This window comes from Phyllobates terribilis, unplaced genomic scaffold, assembly GCF_046119375.1.
Source record: "Phyllobates terribilis strain yellow unplaced genomic scaffold, ASM4611937v1 Scaffold_3__8_contigs__length_932513732, whole genome shotgun sequence".
Taxonomy (NCBI): Eukaryota; Metazoa; Chordata; class Amphibia; order Anura; family Dendrobatidae; genus Phyllobates; species Phyllobates terribilis.
In genome coordinates, this window is record NW_027362763.1 from 681,076,702 (window position 1) to 681,104,657 (window position 27,956).

The window sequence follows — 27,956 nt, forward strand, 5'->3', positions numbered from 1 at the left end:
ATACTGCCCCTATGTACCAGAATATAACTACTATAATACTGCTCCTATGTACAAGAATATAACTACTATAATACTGCCCCTATGTACAAGAATATAACTACTATAATACTGCCCCAATGTAGAAGAATATAACTACTATAATACTGCCCCTATGTACAAGAATATAACTACTATAATACTGCCCCTATGTACAAGAATATAACTACTATAATACCGCTCCTATGTACAAGAATATAACTACTATAATACTGCCCCTATGTACAAGAATATAACTACTATAATACTGCTCTTATGTACAAGAATATAACTACTATAATACTGTCCCTATGTACAAGAATATAACTACTATAATACTGTCCCTATGTACAAGAATATAACTACTATAATACTGCCCCCTATGTACAAGAATATAACTACTATAATACTGCCCCCTATGTACAAGAATATAACTACTATAATACTGCCGCCTACGTACAGGAATATAACTACTATAATACTGCTCCTATGTACAAGAATATAACTACTATAATACTGCTCCTATGTACAAGAATATAACTACTATAATCCTGCCCCTATGTACAAGAATATAACTACTATAATACTGCCCCCTATGTACAAGAATATAACTACTATAATACTGCCCCTTATGTACAAGAATATAACTACTATAATACGGCCCCCTATGTACAAGAATATAACTACTATAATACTGCCCCCTATGTACAAGAATATAACTACTATAATACTGCTAATATGTACAAGAATATAACTACTATAATACTGCCCCTATGTACAAGAATATAACTACTATAATACTGCTGCTATGTACAAGAATATAACTACTATAATACTGCTCCTATGTGCAAGAATATAACTACTATAATACTGCTCCTATGTACAAGAATATAACTACTATAATCCTGCCCCTATGTACAAGAATATAACTACTATAATACTGCCCCCTATGTACAAGAATATAACTACTATAATACTGCCCCCTATGTACAAGATTATAACTACTATAATACTGCCCCCTATGTACAAGAATATAACTACTATAATACTGCTCCCTATGTACAAGAATATAACTACTATAATACTGCCCCTATGTACTAGAATATAACTATAATACTGCTCCTATGTACAAGAATATAACTACTATAATACTGCTCCTATGTACAAGAATATAACTACTATAATACTGCCCCTATGTACAAGAATATAACTACTATAATACTGCCCCAATGTAGAAGAATATAACTACTATAATACTGCCCCTATGTACAAGAATATAACTACTATAATACTGCCCCTATGTACAAGAATATAACTACTATAATACTGCCCCTATGTACAAGAATATAACTACTATAATACTGCCCCTATGTACCAGAATATAACTACTATAATACTGCTCCTATGTACAAGAATATAACTACTATAATACTGCTCCTATGTACAAGAATATAACTACTATAATACTGCCCCTATGTACAAGAATATAACTACTATAATACTGCCCCAATGTAGAAGAATATAACTACTATAATACTGCCCCTATGTACAAGAATATAACTACTATAATACTGCCCCTATGTACAAGAATATAACTACTATAATACTGCCCCTATGTACAAGAATATAACTAGCACAATTAAAAAATAACCATACAATAGGGAGATTTTGAGCAGGAGGTCGGCAGAGGGGCCAATGGCTCTTCCAGGGTCAGTGGGTGGGTTCATAATCTTGGGAGTTGGTGCTGTTGAGAGGCAAGAATGCTCCAGGACAGCAGGGGTAAGGGGTGGGGGTCACCTTTTGGTTAGGTTCAAAGTAATGTAAATTTCGTGCAGTTAGTGCATTTTGCCAAATTTGGGTTGGGTTTTATTCTGACAGCACTAGTTTTGACAGGTGCATCCAGACCTTTTTTGAGGCGTTTCTGGGGGTTATTGCACATACAGATAATGACACATGGAGAATACAATTCTGCCTGATTCTTTGTTTGCAGATTCTTATTTTGAGCTATTTCATTAGACAAAAGCCTCCGACAGGTGCGGCGGTGGAGTTTCGAGAATTGTAACGCTCCCTTAATTACATTTTCATGTGCCTTTGATGAACTCTGCACGACCTCTGGTAATTTCATTTTTGTATCTCATGAAAACTGCAGCTACATTCATTTTAATGCTTTTTCATATGAACTTTCTGTTCAGTTCTGATGCAATAAAGTGAAAAATATATAAAATTACAGCAAAATCTGGAGGTTGCATTTAAAGAGCAACTTCCTCCAAAAGATGGCATAGGGTAAGAGACGTCATAGGTTGGAGCACCACTAAATTGTGTCATATCACTAGCAATATAGTGTAATCTCAAGGTAACAGTAGAATCTGACTGCGGTTCCTCCACTTATTAATTGAAAAAGGCTGTGAGCCCTACTTCTTCCATCTTCCCACCCAAAGTCTTTCCTACTCAGTCATATAGAAAGCCTGTGAATTCTTCTTCCCCTATAAACTCATACAAGTATCCTTTAATTTCACTTCCTCCAGCCCTTATTCTTAGACAAAACCCATGAGCCTCGCTTCCCGAACCCACTCAAAGAAAGCATGTGTGTCCTACTTCTGTCAACCTAAAGAGTAAGCCTATATGTCCTGCTTCCCCATAGAATAAAGTTGGTAAGTCATGTTTACACTGACACCTTATAGATGAATTCTGCGAGTTCTGATTTCCCCACTCACTCACAGAAAAAGCCTAAGTCCACCAGTCCAATAAAAAAAAGCCTGTGAATCCCGCCAACCAATCCGATTCAGAGAAAGCCCGTGAGTCCTGCTTATCCCCCCCCCCCACTCGTGGAGAAAGCCTGTGAGTCCTGCTTCTCCCTACTACTCTTAGAGAAAGCCTGTGAGTCCTGCTTCTCCCTCCTACTCTTAGGAAAGTCTGTGAGTCCTGCTTCTCCCTCCTACTCTTAGAGAAAGCCTGTGAGCCCTGCTTCTCCCTCCTACTCTTAGAGAAAGCCTGCGAGTCCTGCTTCTCCCTACTCCTCTTAGAGAAAGCCTGTGAGTCCTGCTTCTCCCTACTACTCTTAGAGAAAGCCTGTGAGACATCCTTCTTCCTTTCTGTCATAGAGAAAGCCTGTGAGTCCTGCTTCAGCCTCCTACTCAGAGAAAGTCTGTTAGTCCTGCTTCTCCCTGCCACTCATAGAGAAAGCCTGTTATTTCTGCTTCCACCCCCCCCCCACTCATGGAGAAGCCTGTGAGTCCTGCTCCCCCCCCCCCACTCATAGAGAAAGCCTGTTAGTTCTGCTTCCACCACCCCCCCCCACACACTCATGGAGAAGCCTGTGAGTCCTGCTTTCGCCTCCCACTCAGAGAAAGCCTGTGAGTCCTGCTTCTCCCTTTCACTCATAAAGAAAGCTTGTGAGTCCTGTTTCCCCAGGCCACTCATTAATAAAGCGTTTGTCCTGCTTCTCCCTCCCACTCATAGAGAAGCCCAAGTCCTGTTTCCGTCCCCACCACAATCATAGAGAAAGCTTGTGAGTCCTGTTTTCCCTGCCCACTCATAGAATAAGCCCATATTCAACTTTCCTTGCTTCGCCCCCTATGGCTGCATCTCAGCTCCTTCCCAATATGAACAATTGACTGTGTCGTATCATCCCAACCGTTATCCACATTCACCTCCCCCACCACAGCACCCTACATGTATATCATTAGTATATACCGTAGGATCTCATTATTTATACTGGCATTTTTTATTATTTATTTACCCTGACATTTAAGGTTAAATATTTCAGCGCTGACCTTGTCATAACGTATCGTAATGTACCTGGCGCGGCGGAAATTATTAATATACTAAGAGGAAGCATTTCATCTGGTGTTTCCAATTTAAATGCTAATGGAGACCTTTAACATAATTTACTTACTCTTGCATAATCTGTTGCCCAAACCGAGTCCCATTCTCCAACAGCGATGCGTTATCACAATGTAGAACAAACAATCAAACAGAAACTCGCGCCGCGCTCTCCATTCCTCTAGCATCTCGTTTTATGTTCTGGAGGGCTGTAAAAGATGTCTCCTCAGCAAAACATCCACATTTCTAAGACGTTGATGAGTAAACACTGCACAAGGTCAGAAAGCTGGAATAACTTATGGACAAAAAGACAAATAAGTAACGGGTTGATACATTGTATCAATCTGTAGCATTGTGCTACATACTGATACAACTCTTGGCCACTGATTGGACATTCCCAACACCAAAGGTTGACCAAGTTCTTCTCGAAGAGTTTAGACTTTTCCACTTATGTCTATGCTGTTGGAAGTGGTATTCAGAAACAGTATCGGGCACAGACCTCTATTTCCCCTCAGACGCCACCAAGGTGGAGGGCACTGCTATGGGCTGGGATTAAAGATGAGCTAGTTGAACTTTTTCAGGTTGAAGATGAGTCACAATCCCCTTCCAAACCTCCTGACGATATTTAGAAGATGCTTTCTTCCAGAAATGAAGTAGAAAAAAAGTCTGCATCTCTCCAGAAAACCAGGACTGTTCTGCATGACAAGGCTCCATCACAGCATCGAAGTATCCACTGCTCTTCTTCCTCCCCAGACCTAAACCATACTGAGAACTTGTGGCCCTTCTTAAACAGGGGATTTACGGTGAAGGAGAAGAGTCCTCTCTCTGATCAGTGTCTGGGGCTGTAGTTGTTGCTGCCCAAAAAGATGAAGAATTTTATAGACTCCATGGATTTACGGCTTATGACTCTTATTGAGAAGAAGGGCGGCCATATTGCTATATTGTGGTCCTGCGCAGGTGTACTTAGCTCTGCCCTGCCGAGGGGACGCTGTGTGGATGACGTAGGATGCATAATCCACATGAAGCAAGACAGGAGGACAGCGATTGTGAGAGAAGACGCCAAAGGAAGACCAGCGACGCCCATCAAACCGTACCTCAACGTATGGGGGAATAATAAAAGTTTTTTTTTTTTAGATATGCAGAAGACGTGTGAGACTAATATACAGGTTGCTGGACTGCTGTAAGAGAGGCATTATAAGGTGGTAGCCGTAGTTTATACAGGGAAAACACTCCCATAGGTTCTCGTTAAAACATAACTGACTACTCTACAGAAATATCTGGGAGGCTCCCAGAAAAAGAGGAGACCTCAACATCTCCGCGAAGAGTTGGTGAATCTCCTAAGCTCCCAAGCAGCCTCGAAGAACTTTTTGGTTTTCTTTGGAGCACTTACTAATCAACGTCCAGATACACAATAAGGAGGTGAAAAATAAAAGCCAAAAATAAGGGGCCCAAAAATTTCTGCTCAAGACAATGACAAAAATATTCCAAGCTGAAGAGCTTTTTTTTCTTTAGACTGAAGGTATATTTCTAGGATATGTCATCACTTTCTGATTATTGAGTTGAGTCCCCTCTGAATCTAAAGAGGTTAAACAGGGTACTGACCCATCCACTTGGGCAGAGTTGTGCGGCACCACCTTGTAGAGCTGGTGAAACTTTGAAGGCAATGCCTTGCTATACTAGAGTTGTGACCCCATCCTTCTGAAGATCATGAGATCCGGGCAGTCAGACCCCCAGTTGATCATAAAGTTACGGTAAGTTCTAATAAAATGCCTTTAATTTACGAAATAGGAAAATCCCTTTGGTCAACGAGAACCAAAATTTTTGAAAAAGAGTAATAATAAATACCTCTATCGTTAAAAAATCCACAAATGGCCAAAAGGGTGCAGTCCCCTTTAAATTTTTCCCTCATTTTGCGATTGCACAGGACAAGATATTTGCTTACACAATGACTGGCACTTACAGGCAATGTTTTGTCAATTTTAGTAATAATTGCCGGCAACTCGGAACTATGCAAATTAAGAACAAAAAAGCGATCGCAGAAGGAGGCACGCATTATTTAAAAGTAATTACATCCAAATGGTTTTCATGAGTAAAGTTTCCCAGCGCGTTTTTATATACCGAGGAGCAGAAATTATTATTCACTGTGAAGCAAAAACATTATAATGAGATTATTTATATCATCAAATACAGTGTAACACCGAAAATCTGCCAGTTCTGGGCCAAGAACATGTCAGCAAATCAAAGAAAATGGAAATAGGGAATTTATACACTGTGATTCGCTAAGCGTTTTAAGAGGCTCGAGGACCGATCCTTGCTCTGCCCAGAGCAATGCAGATATTTTGAGCTCACAAGTAGAATGGAATCATGGAAGGGTTAAACCCACATGATAATCCCATTTTTAAGACCAATGTCTTAATATAATTTAATTAGTTTGAACTCCAAATCACCAGCAAACGAATAGATACAATAACTAGTAGGCAAGTTTCCTGCCACCACCACTAGATGGAGCTGCTCCATACATTGAGCTCAATAATAACCCAGTATGCAGTAAGCTCTTAAGCTCCCTCTAATGGTGGCTGATGGCATTGAGAATTTAATCTTTTATCTCTAAGTCTTTTCAGGGCATTGGATTCTTGGTGTTATAAAAGTACCTTATATAGGTATTCACTTTTTGAACCTATATAGGAAGGAGGAACTACTATACTAGGAGGAACTATTAATTGAGTGCTTGGGATTTTCACAGATCCCAAGAATGATAGATTCTTGCTCCCGAGATTAATTTTTTTTTTTTGCACAGGAGCGTTCCTGGTCATGCAAGGGACTGCAAATATAATACATGCAAATGGGGCCACAATGCACAATCGGGTGTCCAGGGCAGGGGAAAGGAGTAAAGAGAATGAAGCGATGTACCGGCACTGCACCTCCTTTATTCTCAGGATCAGAGAGGTCCAAAGGTCCAACCTCACCCCCTTTCTTCAAGAAGTGATCATTCACTTTCCTTTGGCTGATATTAAGTTATTTTGTACCCCATTCACATCTAAACCTGCGTTCAGAATTCCTCTGGAGTCCAATTACTGGAGAACAGAGAAGAGAAAGCCGATTAATATGATTAAATCCTGAGCACGGCTCTGCAGAAGTTTTTAGTTTTGCTCTTGATGTGAATGGAGAAGAAAATGTTACAGAAAATCAGCAATAAAGTAACATCTGTAAGATATTGTAACACAAGGAAACAATCAGCAGAGGCTGTGCCCTATTATGCTGGAGTAGGAATCCCACCCAAAAAAGTATCTATGGCTAACATACATTCTCCCTCCATCCACCACTATTACAGGGGGCTGCACATTTTATTAACTATTTGTTAAAAGGGAATCCCAAAAATCATCTGATCACCGAATGCTCTGCTGGCGGCTTATAGAATGATGGCGGTGCACGCACAGGACAACGGTGGCCCGATGCAGGAGACGCGACCACATAGCCGCATAGTCCCCCTGCACCTGGCCGTGGGGCGCATTGTCTTCCCGAGAAAGGTGAACATTTTTATTAATCATCTTTAGCAGCCACTCGATACATTATATCCTTGATACATCGTCGCCTTTGCTCCTGTTGTTTTTGTCTAGCTCTGCGCCATTTTTTTTTAGTTCATTATTCTTTTTGCACCTCTTTTTTTTTCAATTTGATACGCGCTCGTCTATTTGTCTTCGTTTCATAGTCATAGTTTGCCATTTCCAGATGTTTTCAGCTGATTCTTTTTGTTTGCAACTTTTTAAGAAGTTGCAAAATTTGGCGCAACTTTACCCCAGTCTTACCCCTTCCCCCGAGTAATTTTATGCACGTCAAGCTAAAAGTTTAATTTTTTGTGAATTTTTTTTGCTGAAAAAGTCACAAAACTACTCAGTGACGGGAAAAAAACCCGTGTTTGCAAAATGTGTCAACCGCGTGCGGTTTTTTGATGAGCACACAAGAAGACAAAAAAAAAAGTGACTTATAAAAACCTAAAGTGATGAATCAGGGAATATGATTTTCGTCAATGTAACTTTTATGGAGCATGATCACTTTTTTTTAAGGAAGGGAACTTGGGGCATTATTACTATTTGGGAGGGAGCACTATTAATTTAACTATTGTTATAGGAGCTCTCAGAGTTAATATTTATTGATTTTTGAGGGGCATTTAGGAGACAATATTGCTCCTTAAATGGGCACTTTAGAGACATTACTGTTAGGGGTCCACTTATGGGGTGTTATAACTTTTTAAGGCATTTTGGCTTGGTAGAGATTATTACGTTATAAGGGGCATTTGGGAAAAGGGACACTTACTTGCTACCGTCTGGGGTACGGTATAGGGCACTATAATTTTGGGGGGCACTAGTTATACATATCCCCAGCCAGTGGGCGCGGCCTCGCTCTTCATACACTTATATGGAGCGAGGCCACGCCATCTAATCGGACACGCCCACTATATGGCGGCGTCACTAGAGGCCCACTGGATGCCTTCTGGCAGGGGGTAGGTATAACTCATACATACCCTCCATTCCCAGGTTTGAAAGCGGCGAACCCCCGAAGCGCACAGTGTGTGCATTGGGGGGTGGGGATTCATAAGTCTGCAGTCACACAGAGTGACTGCAGACTTGTCGGTTTGGACCCCTTTAATGTGTCTGTGTTGTAACCTCTGCAGGCGAATCGTGGCTGGAGAAGTAGTCATGGTGGTCCGGGCTGGACTGAAAACATGTAATAGATCAGAGTCACTATAACTGTTCTGTAATCTCTCATACGGTCTGTACAGCAGGCATCTCCCATTGTGTGGCCACTGTATGGCAGTAATATTAATCCTGTATAGTGTTTTTACTCAATAACAGCATTGTCATCAGCTGAGATGATTAGGAGGGGCCTTGATAGTTGCAAAAATTAATTACCTAGGTTAGGGTAGTGTTTCGCTTCCCCATAGCTACACCTCTGAATACAGAATATTACAGCCCAATATAATAAAATACAATGGAATGGCATATAAAATGCTACATAAACATAATACAATACAATGTAATCCGACCTAATAAAATCCAATTTAACATAATAGAATATAAAACTATACGATATAAATACAGTACAATGCAATAATAAAACACATATTATAGAGCCTTTTAGTATCTGGAAGAAGCAAGAAAATCCACTCCAGCAAATGTATTAAATGCCAAGTTAATCTCATTAAATAATAGCAGCGAGCTCACAGACACATTGGAGAAAAAAAATAAATCAGTTTTCCCGGCACCACCGCTCTGAAATAAAGACGCTCGCTCTTAAACAATCGCAGGCCATTTACCAAAATCCAACAACCGTCTAGAGGAGAAAGCATTTATGCCGCCACGTTCCCAAGAGGCCTTGAAGTCAGCGGCCGGGCAGCTTGTTACTCGCTGAGGATTTCAGCCTTTCAATTCTCTCTTTTCTTCATGAAGTAAACAAGCTGGCTCTATTATAAACCGGGGGGAAAAAAAATTGCCACTCAATCTCCGGTAACCCCTCAAGTGACAGAAAATCATCAGAGAGGCCCGGGAACGTATTACATGACACAGAGGACACGGTACAATAAAGGCTCATAGAAGACGCAGCCCTCCAGTTATAAAACGCGGCTGTATTAACAATGCAATGGTAGGAAGATGAAAGGCTATGTGGAAAAACACTCAAAAATCAATATACAGCACTGCGAGGAAAAAAAACCTGCAGGGTATAATGGACATCCATCAAAGGAGATGGCTCTGATCTATGAAATAACTGGACTGGAAAATAAAGGTAAATGAAAAAGGTCTGTGACCTTTGGGGATACGGCCGCGGGCATCTTATATATTTGCTGTAGGACAAACCTTATAAAAGTGCTTACAAAACTTCTACTTCTGCATTGCTATATTCCAAGGAAGAAAAATAATGTAGGACCAATGTAGAGCATACAGGACCAACGAAGGGCATGTGGGATCAACGCAGGACCAATGCAGGGCACGTAGGACCAATGTATGGCACGCGGGACCAACGTAGGACGTGCAGTTCCAACGTAAGATGTGCGGGAAAAACGAAGGGCGCGCGGGACCAACGAAGGGCGCGCGGGACCAACGAAGGGCGCACGGGACCAACGAAGGGCGCACGGGACCAACGAAGGGCGCACGGGACCAACGAAGGGCGCACGGGACCAACGAAGGGCGCACGGGACCAACAAAGGGCGCACGGGACCAACAAAGGGCGCACGGGACCAACAAAGGGCGCACGGGACCAACAAAGGGCGCACGGGACCAACAAAGGGCGCACGGGACCAACAAAGGGCGCACGGGACCAACAAAGGGCGCACGGGACCAACAAAGGGCGCACGGGACCAACAAAGGGCGCACGGGACCAACAAAGGGCGCACGGGACCAACAAAGGGCGCACGGGACCAACAAAGGGCGCACGGGACCAACAAAGGGCGCACGGGACCAACAAAGGGCGCACGGGACCAACAAAGGGCGCACGGGACCAACAAAGGGCGCACGGGACCAACAAAGGGCGCACGGGACCAACAAAGGGCGCACGGGACCAACAAAGGGCGCACGGGACCAACAAAGGGCGCACGGGACCAACAAAGGGCGCACGGGACCAACAAAGGGCGCACGGGACCAACAAAGGGCGCACGGGACCAACAAAGGGCGCACGGGACCAACAAAGGGCGCACGGGACCAACAAAGGGCGCACGGGACCAACAAAGGGCGCACGGGGCCAACAAAGGGCGCACGGGGCCAACAAAGGGCGCACGGGGCCAACAAAGGGCGCACGGGGCCAACAAAGGGCGCACGGGGCCAACAAAGGGCGCACGGAGCCAACAAAGGGCGCACGGGGCCAACAAAGGGCGCACGAGACCAACAAAGGGCGCACGGGACCAACGAAGGGCGCACGGGACCAACGAAGGGCGCACGGGACCAACGAAGGGCGTACGGGACCAACGAAGGGCGTACGGGACCAACGAAGGGCGTACGGGACCAACGAAGGGCGTACGGGACCAACGAAGGGCATACGGTCCCTCCTAAGTTGTACAGGACAAACCTATAGTGTACGGGGCCAACATAGCGTATAGGAGGCCAACGTAGGGTATAGAGGACCAACGTAGAGCATAGGGGACCAAAGGAGGGCATATGGGACCAAGGTAAGGCATCTGGGACCAACCTAGCGTGTACGGTCCCTCCTAAGTTGTACAGGACAAACCTAGAGTGAAAGGGGCCAACATAGGGTATAAGGGGCCAACGTAGGGTATAGGGGACCAACGTGGGGCATAGGGGACCAAAAGAGGGCATACGGGACCAACATAAGGCATAAGGGACCAACGTAAGGCATACGGGACCAACGTAAGGCATACAGGACCAACGTAAGGCATACGGGACCAACGTAAGGCATACGGGACCAACGTAAGGCATACGGGACCAACGTAAGGCATACGGGACCAACGTAAGGCATACGGGACCAAGGCGCGTGAGACCAACGTAAGGCGCGTGAGACCAACGTAAGGCGCGCGAGACCAACGTAAGGCGCGCGAGACCAACGTAAGGCGCGCGAGACCAACGTAAGGCGCGCGAGACCAACGTAAGGCGCGCGAGACCAACGTAAGGCGCGCGAGACCAACGTAAGGCGCGCGAGACCAACGTAAGGCGCGCGAGACCAACGTAAGGCGCGCGAGACCAACGTAAGGCGCGCGAGACCAACGTAAGGCGCGCGAGACCAACGTAAGGCGCGCGAGACCAACGTAAGGCGCGCGAGACCAACGTAAGGCGCGCGAGACCAACGTAAGGCGCGCGAGACCAACGTAAGGCGCGCGAGACCAACGTAAGGCGCGCGAGACCAACGTAAGGCGCGCGAGACCAACGTAAGGCGCGCGAGACCAACGTAAGGCGCGCGAGACCAACGTAAGGCGCGCGAGACCAACGTAAGGCGCGCGAGACCAACGTAAGGCGCGCGAGACCAACGTAAGGCGCGCGAGACCAACGTAAGGCGCGCGAGACCAACGTAAGGCGCGCGAGACCAACGTAAGGCGCGCGAGACCAACGTAAGGCGCGCGAGACCAACGTAAGGCGCGCGAGACCAACGTAAGGCGCGCGAGACCAACGTAAGGCGCGTGAGACCAACGTAAGGCGCGTGAGACCAACGTAAGGCGCGTGAGACCAACGTAAGGCGTATGATAGCATGGCATGGTGATGGGCTACTTTTAGCTATTTAATTAAAAGCAACACTGAAAACCACAATGATGTATCAAATGTAATATAGTAAGTGGTAATGACTCCCATTAGCTGTTAACGAGGATTTGAGATTGCATCATTCCCGTATGGAAGCACGAGGTTACATTCTCTTAATTTAGAAAGTATATCTTCGTGGCTACAACTGGTTTTGCGCTAGACTGATAACAGAGGCTAAGAGTTGCTTTCAGCAAAGGTAGTACTATGGATGATGGTATGTACTGCAGGGGCACGGCTCCCAGAAGAGTCACCAATTGGCAGCTATATATAGCAGCGGCAACAGAACTAGGCAATATCAAGACCAAGAAAGGATCCAGAAACAGCAGAAGGAATGGAGCCAGGGGAACAGGGCTGAAAGATGGTCAGATAGAGCTGCAGATCTGAGTCAGAAAGACAAGAGTGGTCAGATGTAGTCAGAAGATGGAACCCGAAGTAGAATCAGAAGCACAGCAACTTGCAGGCAAGTCAGGAGCCAGAATCAAGAGTGGAAACAGGGATACGGCAACCAGGGATAAGGTAAAAGGTAAATCAGTACCAGGAACATGGGGTCAGGGAGTGAGACAAAGTTCGAGAGCAGGCTCGATCAGAATCAGTACGATGAGGCGAAGCACTAAACTGGAGCAAAACAGGTCAAAGCCAGGGACACAGCAACAGTAGCAGTAACAAGACCAGGAACAGAAAAGAAAACCAGGGACCAGTCGAATGGACAGGAGACCAGGAATGGGAGGTCCAAAGGAACCAGACAGAGCTGGAAACAAGGCTTTTCGGTACTAACACTCAGGCAATGAGTGAAAGACCTGGAAGAGTTTAAGTAGAAGGCCTTGACGACATCATCAGAAACAGCCTAGGAGAAGGAATCATGTTGCACAAAGTTCACGACCAGGAAGAGAAGACACTACATAGCTGCAGAGAAACCAGATCCTAGGTAACGATCCATGAGCAAGATCCCATAAATGGCAAGGACAAGTGCTTCCCTCTTACCATGGCTAAGGTTTGTTCATTTGTGCCCTGTCATTCAACTGGTTTAAAGTGTGAAATGCTGCATTCAAAATGGTTGAGATTCCTGATGGGCACACATCCTGAAACTATCGAAATGAGCCTCAACGAACATGCACCATTTAGGATACTGTATGAGCCTATGAATTCTTAGGCACCAAGGACCAGTTGTGAAATCTACCTCTGCATCTCCTAGAACTTTGCCCTGGTTCGGTCTCAGTGGAATCCCACACAAGTTTTGGGGGTATTTCTGCATCTCAGGTTTGGAGATTGGAAAACTTCAATTAATGAATTTAAAATCAACCTTAAGAACTTGACATGAAAACAAGTCTACAAAAGTCCTCTCCAGAAGCAAGAAAAGACGCCCAGAAGAGAAGAGATTCACATATTCAATGACTTCTCTAGGACTGTGATAAGTGCTCTAATAAGTTTTTGTTATTATTTGGCTTAGTAAGACACTAATTGTGTCAAGTGCCCTTTAAAATCCCCTCGATCTGTGTAAGAGAATCCTGATGTAGACTGAAGCCTCAACATTGTAGTAACATTAACACTTGTAAATTCTCGCCAGCAAGATTTATTCAAACAGCTTGAGATACTGTTAGCTTTACAAAGGGGTCACCAGGCTGAGGATTTAATTGACGCACATGAATGTTTGTACAACTGACTAATCGAAAAAAAATCAGACAACGGAAAAACAGCAGAGATGCACTAATTACACAGATTAGGTCTCACAGTCACTGAAGCTTCATTAATGTTCCCGAGAATTAAACCTATTAAGAGACTGAGCGGAAATGCAGACCTAAATACCGAAACTCATTACTGTTCCTGTATACAGTGGGCAGTATTATAGTAGTTATATTCTTGTACATAGGAGCAGTATTATAGTAGTTATATTATTGTACATAGGGAGCAGTATTATAGTAGTTATATTCTTGTACATAGGAGCAGTATTATATTAGTTATATTCTTGTACATAGGGGCAGTATTATAGTAGTTATATTCTTGTACCAAGGGGGCAGTATTATAGTAGTTATATTCTTGTACCAAGGGGGCAGTATTATAGTAGTTATATTCTTGTACATAGGGGGCAGTATTATAGTATTTATATTCGTGTACGTAGGGGCAGTATTATAGTAGTTATATTCTTGTACATAGGGGCAGTATTATAGTAGTTATATTCTTGTACCAAGGGGGCAGTATTATAGTAGTTATATTCTTGTACATAGGGGGCAGTATTATAGTAGTTATATTCTTGTACCAAGGGGGCAGTATTATAGTAGTTATATTCTTGTACATAGGGGGCAGTATTATAGTATTTATATTCGTGTACGTAGGGGCAGTATTATAGTAGTTATATTCTTGTACATAGGGGCAGTATTATAGTAGTTATATTCTTGTACATAGGAGCAGTATTATAGTAGTTATATTCTTGTACGTAGGAGGAAGTATTATATTAGTTACATTCTTGTACGTAGGAGCAGTATTATATTAGTTATACTCTTGTACATAGGAGGCAGTATTATAGTAGTTATATTCTAGTACATAGGGGCAGTATTATAGTAGTTATATTCTTGTACATAGGGGCAGTATTATAGTAGTTATATTCTTGTACATAGGGGCAGTATTATAGTAGTTATATTCTTGTACATAGGGGCAGTATTATAGTAGTTATATTCTTGTACATAGGAGGCAGTATTATAGTAGTTATATTCTTGTACATAGGGGGCAGTATTATAGTAGTTATATTCTAGTACATAGGAGGCAGTATTATAGTAGTTATATTCTAGTACATAGGGGCAGTATTATAGTAGTTATATTCTTGTACATAGGAGCAGTATTATAGTAGTTATATTCTTGTACATAGGAGCAGTATTATAGTAGTTATATTCTTGTACATAGGGGGCAGTGTTATAGTAGTTATATTCTTGTACATAGGAGGCAGTATTATAGTAGTTATATTCTTGTACATAGGAGGCAGTATTATAGTAGTTATATTCTTATACATAGGAGCAGTATTATAGTAGTTATATTCTTGTACGTAGGGGCAGTATTATAGTAGTTATATTCTTTTACATAGGGGCAGTATTATAGTAGTTATATTCTTGTACCAAGGGGGCAGTATTATAGTAGTTATATTCTTGTACATAGGGGCAGTATTATAGTATTTATATTTTTGTACGTAGGGGCAGTATTATAGTAGTTATATTCCTGTACATAGGGGGCAGTATTATAGTAGTTATATTCCTGTACATAGGAGCAGTATTATAGTAGTTATATTCCTGTACATAGGAGCAGTATTATAGTAGTTATATTCTTGTACATAGGGGGCAGTATTATAGTAGTTATATTCTTGTACATAGGAGGCAGTATTATAGTAGTTATATTCTTGTACATAGGAGGCAGTATTATAGTAGTTATATTCTTGTATATAGGGGGCAGTATTATAGTAGTTATATTCTTGTACATAGGAGCAGTATTATAGTAGTTATATTCTTTTACATAGGGGGCAGTATTATAGTAGTTATATTCTTGCACATAGGAGCAGTATTATAGTAGTTATATTCTTGTACATAGGGGGCAGTATTATAGTAGTTATATTCTTTTACATAGGGGGCAGTATTATAGTAGTTATATTCTTGCACATAGGAGCAGTATTATAGTAGTTATATTCTTGTACATAGGGGGCAGTATTATAGTAGTTATATTCTTGTACATAGGTGGCAGTATTATTTTATATATTATTATATATAATATTATATAATATATAATATATTATATAATATAACATTATAATAATATAATATAATATTATATATAATATATATTATATATTATATTATATATATATTATATATTATATTATTTTATATATTATTATATATTATATTATTTTATATATTATTATTTTATATATACAACCATATAAAATATTCTTCCTGACCAGTTTTATGATACAGTTCAGTTTTGGACTATATGTTAGTTGAAACACAATTAACACAAAAACTTAATACAAGACGCAACACAAATTGTCCGTTACATTTTTCTATAGACACATGAGCCCCACGTAAAAAAAAATAAAAACTACAGTAAAACAAGGCAAAGTGCTGCTTTCCTTCAGAGAGCCATAATTTGCTTGATGCAGCGCAGGTCTAAATATACTTAGTAAGAGAACAGGTCCTCAGGGGACGTATATCATTTACAGCACGGGGAATATCATACCCATATTTACAACAAGGGCCGAGGAACACGAGCTGAGAAATGATGGAGTCGTTCTTTTCTGTGAATTTATTGCTCCATATGAACGTGTTGGGGAAATAGCTTTACAAAGGAACATTAATATGAAATGATATAATGCGCTCGCTGTAAATACACGATCCCGTGGTGATATCTGACAAAGATCGCGCTTTTTTTCAAAGAGTTATAAAACGGGGAAATTTAAACGACTTTTTCGATAAAATACCGATAAGTTTGTTCATGGATTTTAATTTTTCAACATATACTGAACAAAAAAAAAAACACAAAAAAAAAAACTTTTTAAGTAAAATTTGGGTTATGTCTTGTCTTTTCTGTATGGCATTCCATAGATTGCATTTTTTATACCACTTTGTGGGACATACAACTTTTTACTAATTTGGGCTGGAATGAGGTCACCAAAAATGGCATTTCCGGTACTTGCATTTTTTTCTATTTTTTTTTTTACAATATTTACCATTTAGGATAATTAATGTGATATTTTAAAAATGTTGCACTTTTACTAGTGTGGCCATACCGTGTTTTTTTTTGTTTTTTTTTTACATTTTATTTATAGAATGGCAAATCAGGGGGCAGGTTTGACATTTTTATATTTTGTTAGCTTTTTTATTTTTATTTTTTGTCGTAAATTTCAAGATCACTTGATTGCTTGTGCAATATACTGCAATACTTTGGTACTATCATATGCTGATATTTTGACGAAAACAAAATAAAAACTGCAGTCATGGGGTCTTTTAAGTAGGGTCCCAGCAGCCATGATAACCAATGTTTCCCCCCCAAAACAGCATGGGAGGTATAAGAGTGAGCTTGTTTCAATTGACCACAGCATCTAATGGATTAAACCGCCATATAATACAGCTTGGGTCCTCCATGTTTAAACAGGTTTTCCTCTTCAACATATTCGGAGGACATTACAGTAGTAAGGAATTAATACGTTTGTTAAGGATTAGAAAAACAAGAGTTTTCCTCCAAAACCAGCGTCACGCCTGTCCATGGGATGTATGTGGCATTGCAGCTCACTATTCACTTCCACACCTCAGAGTTGTGTATACGTATGGGGCAGATTTTTTTTCTTATGCTGTACAAAACTTTTTACGGAAAATGGTCTAAAATTTTTCATGCAAAGAGCACTTTCATCTTCTCAAGAATAGTATCAGGCAGTATCCTGTTTTGCATTGACACTTGGTTCAATGGTTTTTGAAAATAAAAGTTCCAAAAAGTACTGCGTAGTCTTAACCTGGGTGGCAATCCCATCCAAATTGGGAAACCTTCTCACTTACTCCGGCACTTTGTTCAATGGGTTTCGAAACGTAAAATCTTTAAGGTTCTTCACTGTCTTAGCCCCAGTGGTGAACCCATCCCAATTTGTAAAACTTTGGGAGTTGCCTGCACACTTTCTTTTGATGAGTTTTCAAAATGCAAGTTCTTGGAGGCGCAGCTAAGTCTTTGGCTGGGTGGTGGATCTATTCAAACTGGGAGAACATTAGAGTAACTTATCACTTGGTTCGATGGATTTTGAAAAGCAATTATTTAAGGGTACAACTACAGTACAACCCCATTTATAAGGCAAGAAATCCCACTTATTAAACCTGACAGGGCACACCTGTGAAGTGAAAACCATTTCCGGTGACTACCTCTTGAAGCTCATCAAGAGAATGCGAAGAGTGTGCAAAGTAGTCATCAAAGCAAAAGGTGGCTACTTTGAAGAACCTAGAATATAAGACATATTTTCAGTTGTTTCACACTTTTTTGTTAAGTATATAATTCCACATGTGTTAATTCATAGTTTTGATGCCTTCAGTGTGAATGTACAATTTTCATAATCATGAAAATACAGAAAAATCTTTAATTGAGAAGGTGTGTCCAAACTTTTGGTCTGTACTGTATGTCTCAGCCTGTGTGGTGGCTCCATCCAATCTGGGAGAACTTCGTTTAGTTGGTTTCGCAGTCCGTTTGATCACTTTCAAATAGCAAGTTTCCAGAAGCACTAACAACCAAGTCTTTGCCTGGGTGGTTGATTCGTACAAGCTTGGAGAAGTTTGTGAGTTGCTCTAGCATTTGGAACGATGGATTTAAAAAATAAAAAAAAAATACTATGCCGTAGCCTGGGTGGTGGACCCATCCAACTTGGGAGAACTTTCTGAATTGTTGTGCCAGAGGGTTCGAAGGATTTAGAAAAGCAAATTCTTAAAAAATCACTGCTATATCTTATCCAGAGCTTTGGTCCTTTCCAAGCTTGGGGAACTTTGCAAGTTGTCTTGGCACTTTATGTGATGGGTTTTTCGAAAAGCAAGTTCTCAAACATATTGCCAAGTCTTAGCCTGTGTGGTGGATCCAATCAAGGTAGGAGAACTTGTGAGTTTCTTCAGCAATTAGTTTGATTGGTTTGAAAATCTATGTCCTACCCTGATTGCTGGACTTATCCAAGCTGGAAAAATCTGACTTGATTTGGAACTTGGATTGATAAGTTTCAAAAAGCAAGTTCCCAAGAATATTGCTAGGTCTTAGACTAGGGTAATGGATCCATCCAAGCTGGGAAGACTTTATGAGCTTCTATGAAATGTAGTATGATGGGTTTAGAAAAACAATAACTGTTCCATGAGCCTCATTTTGCAGTGCTCAAAACTGTTCTCTCCTCCACACCCATCCTTGCTCAAAACTAATATATCTTGAACTTGTCCGAGCTGGTAGATCATTGGCTGTGGAGACTTTCTAAATATGTCATGGACCAAATTCTTTTTTTAGTTGCATATATTTTTGCATTTTTATGAAGATATATGGTCATGTTTTTTTAAGCAGGGAGATAATCAGATGGTGGTAAATAATCATTTTCGCCACTTATAATTGAACTAGTTTTCATTTCCAATGAAAACCGCTTTCTCTTTTGAATCTAAAATAATCTTCCCGCTGAGGATTGTGCGCGGCGCCATTCGCGATGCTCTGGAATCACTCAGCAGGATTATTCTTCAGAGTTGCTTGTTGTACATCGGCAATAGATAAAACAAACATTTGATGCAGAACTGGAGGCAAACAAGCCGCACCGCTCGAATATAGAGGCCGCACTACAGATGCTCGCTGCTAAAAACAGCAATTCCTCACTGCTCTGCTTTACAAAACCAATTTACATTGCTCGGGCTGGCTGGTAGCAGCGAGTATTATGCCGGAGTTCACACCAAGCATCCATATGGCAATAATCACCAAGGCGCTTGCTGAGAGAAGCAGAAAAACGGATGCAAATAGTCGGGTAGAGGCCATTCTAGAAAAAAAAGCACATCACACACAAAACAGATTGGCTCATCTACAGGAACACCGGTGTACAGAGATTTCTCCTCGTCTGACGGAGGCGACAATAAAGAGCGGAGCCATTACATAACTTGCCAGGAGCGCGGTAACATTTCCAGGCTGAGTGAGAAAAATGCTGCCTTGGCTTAAAGTGGAGCTTGTGGCTAAAGTGTGAAAAAGCTTTATTACACTAGACGGAATTGTACTATTTTTCGGATAGTTATATTATACTAGATGGCGTTATACCATTGCAGGATTCCTTCTGTGGGATCTGGAGGCGAGAGTTGAGATTCTGTCCAACCAAGTCAAACAGTCACTGAATAAGTTTCATCACAGACTGGTTTTATGGCTGGAAGCATCTTTTTACTGACAGTCACCGCACACAGCCACACGATGCTCGCTGAGCGTTAATGCACTACGGCAATAAATCATGAGACCCCCGTCACTTGTCCATGTTTCTGTGGTCTCCGAGTGCTGCCAAAATTCAGATTTATTACTCCAATATCAGCACCATGTTAGCAACAGTGCCATTTTTTGGCTTCAACCTATGCCAAGTTGTAAGAGGTGAAGAGAGTCCCGACTAAAAATGCAGCACTGGATACAGTTTCTGTTTCTCTCTCAAGTGTTTACAAGTGCCACTGTGGCCCACATAGCAATGGTGGCAACTCCTTCATGGGTGCAAGTATACAGAAGTATGGGGTCTTTCATCCAGCAGAGCCTCCAAAAGACCTGCTGTTATCTCCAGTCCAAGGTCTACCAGGCCACCTCCTCCCAACCCACCCAACATGGCAAACATCCCACCTGGAGCTGCCATGGCATCTGCAGCCAACCTCCACTTTGTCAAACCCCAAACTATTGGGCTTAGATGGTGTCTAGTATCCATCATCTGCTGCTTGGCAGGAAAGGACCTCAGCCACCGAGTCCACGTGAAGAACACCTCATCTCCATATCTATGTATTCTCCATGTTTTTAGGACCAGAAGCCATGTAGTCCACACCAATCATGGTACCCAGCACCATTATTCTTCAGTGCTATATTAACATCATGATTATAGGAGAGCAATATTTTTCAGGGCTGTTGTACATTCAGCTGCACAACTGACCATGTCCCTGGCTGGAGTGGGGAGGGGGGAGAGAACCCAGTGGTGTAGGAGCAGATAGGGGACGGTTTCTGGAGCACAGGAAGGAGCTCACTGGATGCTGGTCACCTGAGCTCAGACACACAGAGAAGCAGATAAAAGGTGGGAGCCATCTTAGTTCAGTTCAGTCAGAGCAGAAGAGAGAGCTGACAGGGAGCAGCGGCTCAGGCTGAGCTCAGCTCCACGAGGCAGGCCTAGAGAAAAGGCCGGGGCCAGAGAGGAGAAGAGAAGAAGGAAAGGAAGGAAGGAGAAGAGACAGAGGAGTGGAAGGGCTCCAGAAACAAGAAGGCAGAAGGGACCCTAAGAGTGCAGAACGGCCAGCAACCGTTGCATACCCCATTATATCATGTGGAAGGGTCAGGCTATGGAAAGGTACCGGATCCCTAAGTTGGTGGAGGCGAATCTACCCTCAGCCAAGAACCGGAGGTTGTGACCATTTATTGGTGCGAACCCCCGCTAAACCTGCTAGGAAGGCACCATATAGGATAGCGGGAAGTGAAGGCCAACGCTTACCCGACACGGTCCGCGGTAGCCGGACAGAAGTCAGGACACTGGTGGGGCACGAGAGGCCAGAGAAAGGACAGAAGGGGGTCCTGTGCCATACTCCTGAATTGCCTGGGGGTTGACCGAGCTCCTCACCTGGTGGACGCAGCACGGCTCGGGCAGTCCTTGCTGACAGAAGTGACTTGGATAACAACTGTGAGTAAAAGACCCTGCACTGCATCATTGGACTCTGTGTGATTTCTTCTGCGCCTGCATCATCACCCCCAGCATCCACTTACACTGCCCTGAGGCTACACTCTTCCCGTGGGGAGTTATCCTACCCCTTTGCTGCACCCCAACACCAGCCTCAGCGGTCTGCCTCGCAGCGGCGGTTATCTCTGACCACAATCCACGGGTGGCGTAGTCGGACATTCAAAACACTGATAAATAGACTGCCACAACATTGGTCTGACCAACCTGAGCCACGGGACAGGGTTGCCACTACTACCCCCAGCATCGTACAGAAGCCCGGTTCCGGGTACCCCATGGCCCAGGGGGCGAGTCAGCTTTGGCGTAGTCGGCAGGATCGTGACCAACCCGCCACAAGCGGGTATTGCGTGCCTGAAAAGAAACTGTTTCACTGTATTGAATGTGGCGCCCGCCTCAGCAGAACGGACGCCATCATGCGCGCGCCAAAAGACCACAGGAGGCCACCGCCCATCGTGGGCCAGGTCCCAGAATGGCGCCAAAGACGGAGCCCACCCCCGACAGCCATGAGTGCGGCTGTAGAGATGTCCATCAGGGTGGGGGGGCTGCCCCTGAGAGTGATTGTCAGCAGATTGCCCCGGGACCACCCCCAACAGGGGCAGAAAGAGAATAAAACCGAGGGGCAGGGTGTGGTTTGGATCAGTCTCGCCAGATCACACCCGGAGATGGAGAGGAGCACCAACTCCAGCACCCAGGCAAGTGGCCTGCTGCAGACCGAGAAGTCCCCGTGCAGCCTCACGGAGCTGATGGCTCAGCTCCCCGCAGAAGACCCTGAGTTCTTGCGGACAGCGCTGAAGGAGTTGGACCGGAGGATGGTCCGGGCGCAGAGGGAAGTCATCGCCGGATGGAGGGAGGAGATGGTTCGGCGGGTAGCGACCCGGCAGCAAGAGACGCTGCCAGCACCCGGCAGTGCGCCTGCCCCCGAGGACAGAGACAGGAGACCGGAGGCCGAGAACAGCACTGCCGCGGAGGCAGGTAAGGCTGACACCCCTGCCCCGGGTCCTGACGCCGTAAGCTTACCCCTGGATCCCACCGCAGAGCCAGAAGTCCCGGGAGCCGCTGCAGCTTCCACGCTCCCGCCACATACACCTGGGCCTCAAGCCGCGAACACCGCCGCTGAGCCACGCCCCACGTCGTGCCCCCTGACCCCGGGTGCGGTCGGAAGCGGCCCGCTCCAGGCCCGGTCGCAAGGCTTGACCTCCCCAGGCGCCTCCTAAATGCGTGCGCCCCCGGTCCCGAAGCCACCACCCCTTCGGACTGACCTGTACAGCCAGCTCGCCGGACCCGATGGAGAGCCGGTCCCTGTACCAGAGGGGTGGGTCCACCCTTGTCTCCGGGTGGGCCTGTCCGCAGAGGACGGAGCCCTGCTTCGCCCGCTCCTGCCTGCTACACAGCCCGTTGATGTCCCCCAGCTCCCGATCGAAGAGGTCCAGTACGAGTGGGACCAGGCTGGGGAGGTCCTCATGGGGTTCTCGCAGGAGACGCTGGCGGCCGCAACCCGCGGGCGGGAGTTCTGTCACCGACAGGTGGCGCAGTTGGAGAAGGCGAGGCGGGTGGGGCGCCAGAGGCATGAGCAGCTGCAGGCCCGGAGCGCGGAACAGAAAATGCGCGCCCGGCGAGACCCCCAAACCGCAAGCAGTCCCAGAATCATAGGGACCGTGGTGAAATTCCAACAAGAGGAGGGGTGGGGTTTCATCAGAGACCCGACGACGGACACGGATGTGTTTGTTACCCGGAGGGACGTGGAGAGCCACCTGCCAGAAGGTCACCGGGGGCGGGATCTGTTCCCGGGAGATCGGGTGTCCTACACCAGACACAGAGGTCTGCGGGGGTGGTACGCCCTTAACATCCAGAGGGTGGAAGAGGAGCAACACTACCCTGAGCACTACTGTTCAGAGGACCCGGACGGGTCTGGAGAGTATGGTGAGGAGGAAGAAGGTGCGCAAGGAGGACACCGCTACTAAGGAGCGGCAGCGTACAATGTATATAGTTACCTGTCAGGGTAAAGAGACTGTTACCTAGAGTTACCCGGTAATGGGTCAGTTAAAGCCGGCTGAGGACTGGGAGCAGCCAACTTAGTGAACTATCAGGCCGAGGACTGGGAGCGGTCAATTCTGTAAATAGTTGCACTTCCTAAAGTTCCCCCTACTGGTTTTATAAGAGCCTACAACAACAACTGACCTCCGAACAAAAACCCGTTAGAGGTGGCCGAAGACGAGGTCCAGCAGCTGGATCAGCTACGCCCTGCAGCCACCCCAGGGCCTTCGTTGAGGGTTTGCGAACGGGTCCCTCATGTTTGTGTTTACAAGTTTGCATTTTATAGAAAGATGGACACCTGGTTGCAAAGTGCACTGTGACCAGTTAATAAAAGTTTTACATGAACAATGTTATAAGAAAAATGTTTTATATGTGACAGATGTGGTTATAAAAGTGAAAAGAGTTTTATAGTGTGTTATATATGTGAAGAAAGTCTTATATTATTGCTAAAAGAGAAAATGTGCTAGTAACATTAAAAGAGAAAAATTGCCTCCCATAAAGAGATGAGTAATAATGGTTTATAATTTTATATATGAATGCATTCTAAAAACTTGCATGTTTTTGAATTGTCTTTTGCTCTTTTCTAGCCCGAGGACGTGCTGTGGTTTACCAGGGGGGAATGTAGCGCCCCGAGGGTTCGGCCACTACAGGGGTATTGCACCTCAACCAGAGGTGTGATATTCCACTCCCAGGTAAGGATGGAGTGTGGACCAGGGCTCAGTTAGCTGCATACACACACTCACCCCATTTCCGGGGGACAGCTCGACGGTGCTCCCAGCTGCGGGCACAACTGACCATGTCCCTGGCTGGAGTGGGGAGGGGGGAGAGAACCCAGTGGTGTAGGAGCAGAAGGGGACGGTTTCTGGAGCACAGGAAGGAGCTCATTGGGTGCAGGTCACCTGAGCTCAGACACACAGAAGTAAATAAAAGGTGGGAGCCATCTTAGTTCAGTTCAGTCAGAGCAGAAGAGAGAGCTGACAGGGAGCAGCGGCTCAGCTCCATGAGGCAGGCCTAGAGAAAAGGCCGGGGCCAGAGAGGAGAAGAGGAGAAGGAAGGAAGGAGAAGAGACAGAGGAGTGGAAGGGCTCCAGAAACAAGAAGGCAGAAGGGACCCTAAGAGTGCAGAACGGCCAGCAACCGTTGCATACCCCATTATATCGGGTGGAAGGGTCAGGCTGTGGAAAGGTACCGGATCCCTAAGTTGGTGGAGGCGAATCTACCCTCAGCCAAGAACCGGAGGTTGTGACCATTTATTGGTGCGACGCCCTGCTAAACCTGCTAGGAAGGCACCATATAGGATAGCGGGAAGTGAAGGCCAACGCTTACCCATCACGGTCCGCAGTAGCCGGACAGAAGTCAGGACACTGGTGGGGCACGAGAGGCCAGAGAAAGGACAGAAGGGGGTCCTGTGCCATACTCCTGAATTGCCTGGGGGTTGACCGAGCTCCTCACCTGTTGGACGCAGCACGGCTCGGGCAGTCATTGCTGACAGAAATGACTTGGATAACAACTGTGAGTAAAAGACCCTGGACTGCATCATTGGACAGAGGCTACACTCTTCCCGTGGGGAGTTATCCTACCCCTTTGCTGCACCCCAACACCAGCCTCAGCGGTCTGCCTCGCAGCGGCGGTTATCTCTGACCACAATCCACGGGTGGCGTAGTCGGACATTCAAAACACTGATAAATAGACTGCCACAACATTGGTCTGACCACCCTGAGCCACGGGACCGGGTTGCCACTACTACCCCCAGCATCGTACAGAAGCCCGGTTCCGGGTACCCCACGGCCCAGGGGGCGAGTCAGATGCGTTGAATGTTTTTTTTTTGTCATCTTCATAAACTTTACTAAAAGAGTCGTCCATGTAGAGACTTTCTAGAATGTTCTTCCCATGAGATCTCATTGATCTCCCGTGGATATTGAAGGTTTGTCTTCATATTCACTCGCTTGGCATCTACATGTCGGCCACATCCGAATACTCCGGGCTATTGGGATATTCCCCATTGGACTAAACTGGACTATTGGGTGCAAAATTAATGGGGCTATTTTAGATGCTACTAGTGTCTAAGTGAAAGAAAATTACCCAGTACCCATTGAGTCAACTATTTTCGGTGGCTTTATGCTCCGGATTATAGAGGAAAGTCCTACTATCCATGTCTTATTACCGGAAAAAAACCCAAAAGTGCAGGTCTGGTTTGACTCGTTTACAGGGGCGTAACATCATAGGTGCAGTGGTTGCAATTGTGCCTTGGCCCTGGAGCCTAGGGGGCCCAAAAGGTCTCTTTAGCCCATATGAGTTGACCATTATGAGATGCAATAATTGGGGGCCCCGTTGGAGCTTTTGTATTGAAGCCCCCAAGCTCCAAGTTACGTCACTGCTCGTATCCCTAGTCATGTTTCAAAGCTCTTTTATGGGTCTAGCATTGACTTACACAGTGGTTCCCTATAGGTGGCACTAGAGGGGAGCTAATTTGCATACTTTTTTTCCCATGGAGCATTGCCTTCAAATCTCCTCAGTGATAACCAGTATCCACTGCATGGACTAGGTATAACCTTAAAGGGGTTTTCCACTCTTAGAAAAGTGGACCCTAAATGATTTCAGCCAATCACGGAGCTCAGCAGAGCTGGCGATGTAGTGAGCATAAGCCGCAGCGCTCAGTGATTGGCGGCAGCGGTGATAGGCCGAAACACTAGGAACTAGAGCTGAAGTAGGGGAGTGCAAGTACTTTCTGGCTTTGTTTTTTAATACATTACAGGAATTGTTTGAGGTTCACTTTCCTAAAAGTGGAAAACCCCTTTAAGAATTGTGCATTAGAAACTATAAAATACCATGAAATATTCCGCTCCATTTATGGGGAATTTTCAGCGAGATCCAGATTTTATAGAGGAGAAACCAGAGTTTTGAGGATGAATTATTAATCATTTAGAATCGATGTTTATTTCATGAAGTGACTTAATTACATTGTATCGCACATTTACAGTGCTACATTGTAAAACTCTCCCCAGCGCTTCGTGTTTCTATCCCGCGTCTTCCTATTATTCTTTACCACTAAACCCATTTACAAATCATTTCACACTAATTCTTCCCTCTGATTTGCCGCTCAGTTTATTCAGTTTCCGCAGTTTCACATTAAGCAACAGTAACGCCAAGAAATTAAAGGATTGCAAAGTTTCCAGCTAAGACTGGGACTGAGAGGTGGGATTTGGTTGAGTGGTCGTTGTCCTCCCTGGACCAGCGTGCCACAAATAAAATTGCATGCAATACTCATTTCTACCACTAGGAGAAGTTTAAGAGCACGATCTCTTAATCAAGTGCACACCATGTGGTCAGAATTGGTACTGCACGTAAAACTTAGTTTCACATAACTATTACTTGAAAAGTTGTACTGATGCAACAAAATCACAATGAAAAAAGCTTTATATAAGTCATTGTGTAGAACAGAGACATAGATCTAGAGGTCAATAAGAACTGAGCCCTGTATACAACAATGCCCCAAAAGAGAAAGTCCCATAGAACTATATACTGTATAACATTGAATACTGCCCAAAAAGAGAAAGCTGTAGGCAAAGTTATGTATCACTGGGCCTAAAGACTGTGGTTATTAAAGGACTTTAATCTCCTAATTTATATCATACTAGGTGACTGAAGCCCTGGACAAGAACAGCGCCATACTCTGTGTAGTGGCCGTTCTCAGGTATTGCAGCTCAGCTCCTATTGAAGTGAATGCATTCTGACGTGCAGTACCAGGAATGGCCACTACACATTATTCAGAGATGTCCATTTCCGACTCCGTACATTGTGTACTTCCAGTGGATATAAAACTTATTAATACAGTGGTGGCCAAAAGTATTGGCACCCCTGCAATTCTGTCAGATAATACTCAGTTTCTTCCTGAAAATGATTGCAATCACAAATTCTTTGGTATTATTATCTTCATTTAATTTGTCTTCTATGAAAAAACACAAAAAGAATTGTCCTAAAGCCAAATTGGATATAATTCCACACCAATCCTAAAAAAAGGGGTGGACAAAAGTATTGGCACTGTTTGAAAAATCATGTGATGCTTCTCTAATTCATGTAATTAACAGCACCTGTAACTTACCTGTGGCACCTAACAGGTGTTGGCAATAACTAAATCACACTTGCAGCCAGTTAACATGGATTAAAGTTGACTCAACCTCTGTCCTGTGTCCTTGTGTGTACCACATTGAGCATGGAGAAAAGAAAGAAGACCAAAGAACTGTCTGAGGACTTGAGAAACCAAATTGTGAGGAAGCATGAGCAATCTCAAGGCTACAAGTCCATCTCCAAAGACCTGAATGTTCCTGTGTCTTCCGTGCGCAGTGTCATCAAGAAGTTTAAAGCCCATGGCACTGTGGCTAACCTCCCTAGATGTGGACGGAAAAGAAAAATGGACGAGAGATTTCA

At 44.3% G+C, this 27,956-nt stretch overlaps 1 protein-coding gene across 3 annotated transcripts in view; it reads right to left on the reverse strand.

The window, feature by feature from the left end:
• GALNT14 (polypeptide N-acetylgalactosaminyltransferase 14) overlaps positions 1-27,956 on the reverse strand; it is an 805,599-nt gene that overhangs the window by 687,163 nt on the left and 90,480 nt on the right. The gene's annotated exons all lie outside the window — the stretch shown is intronic.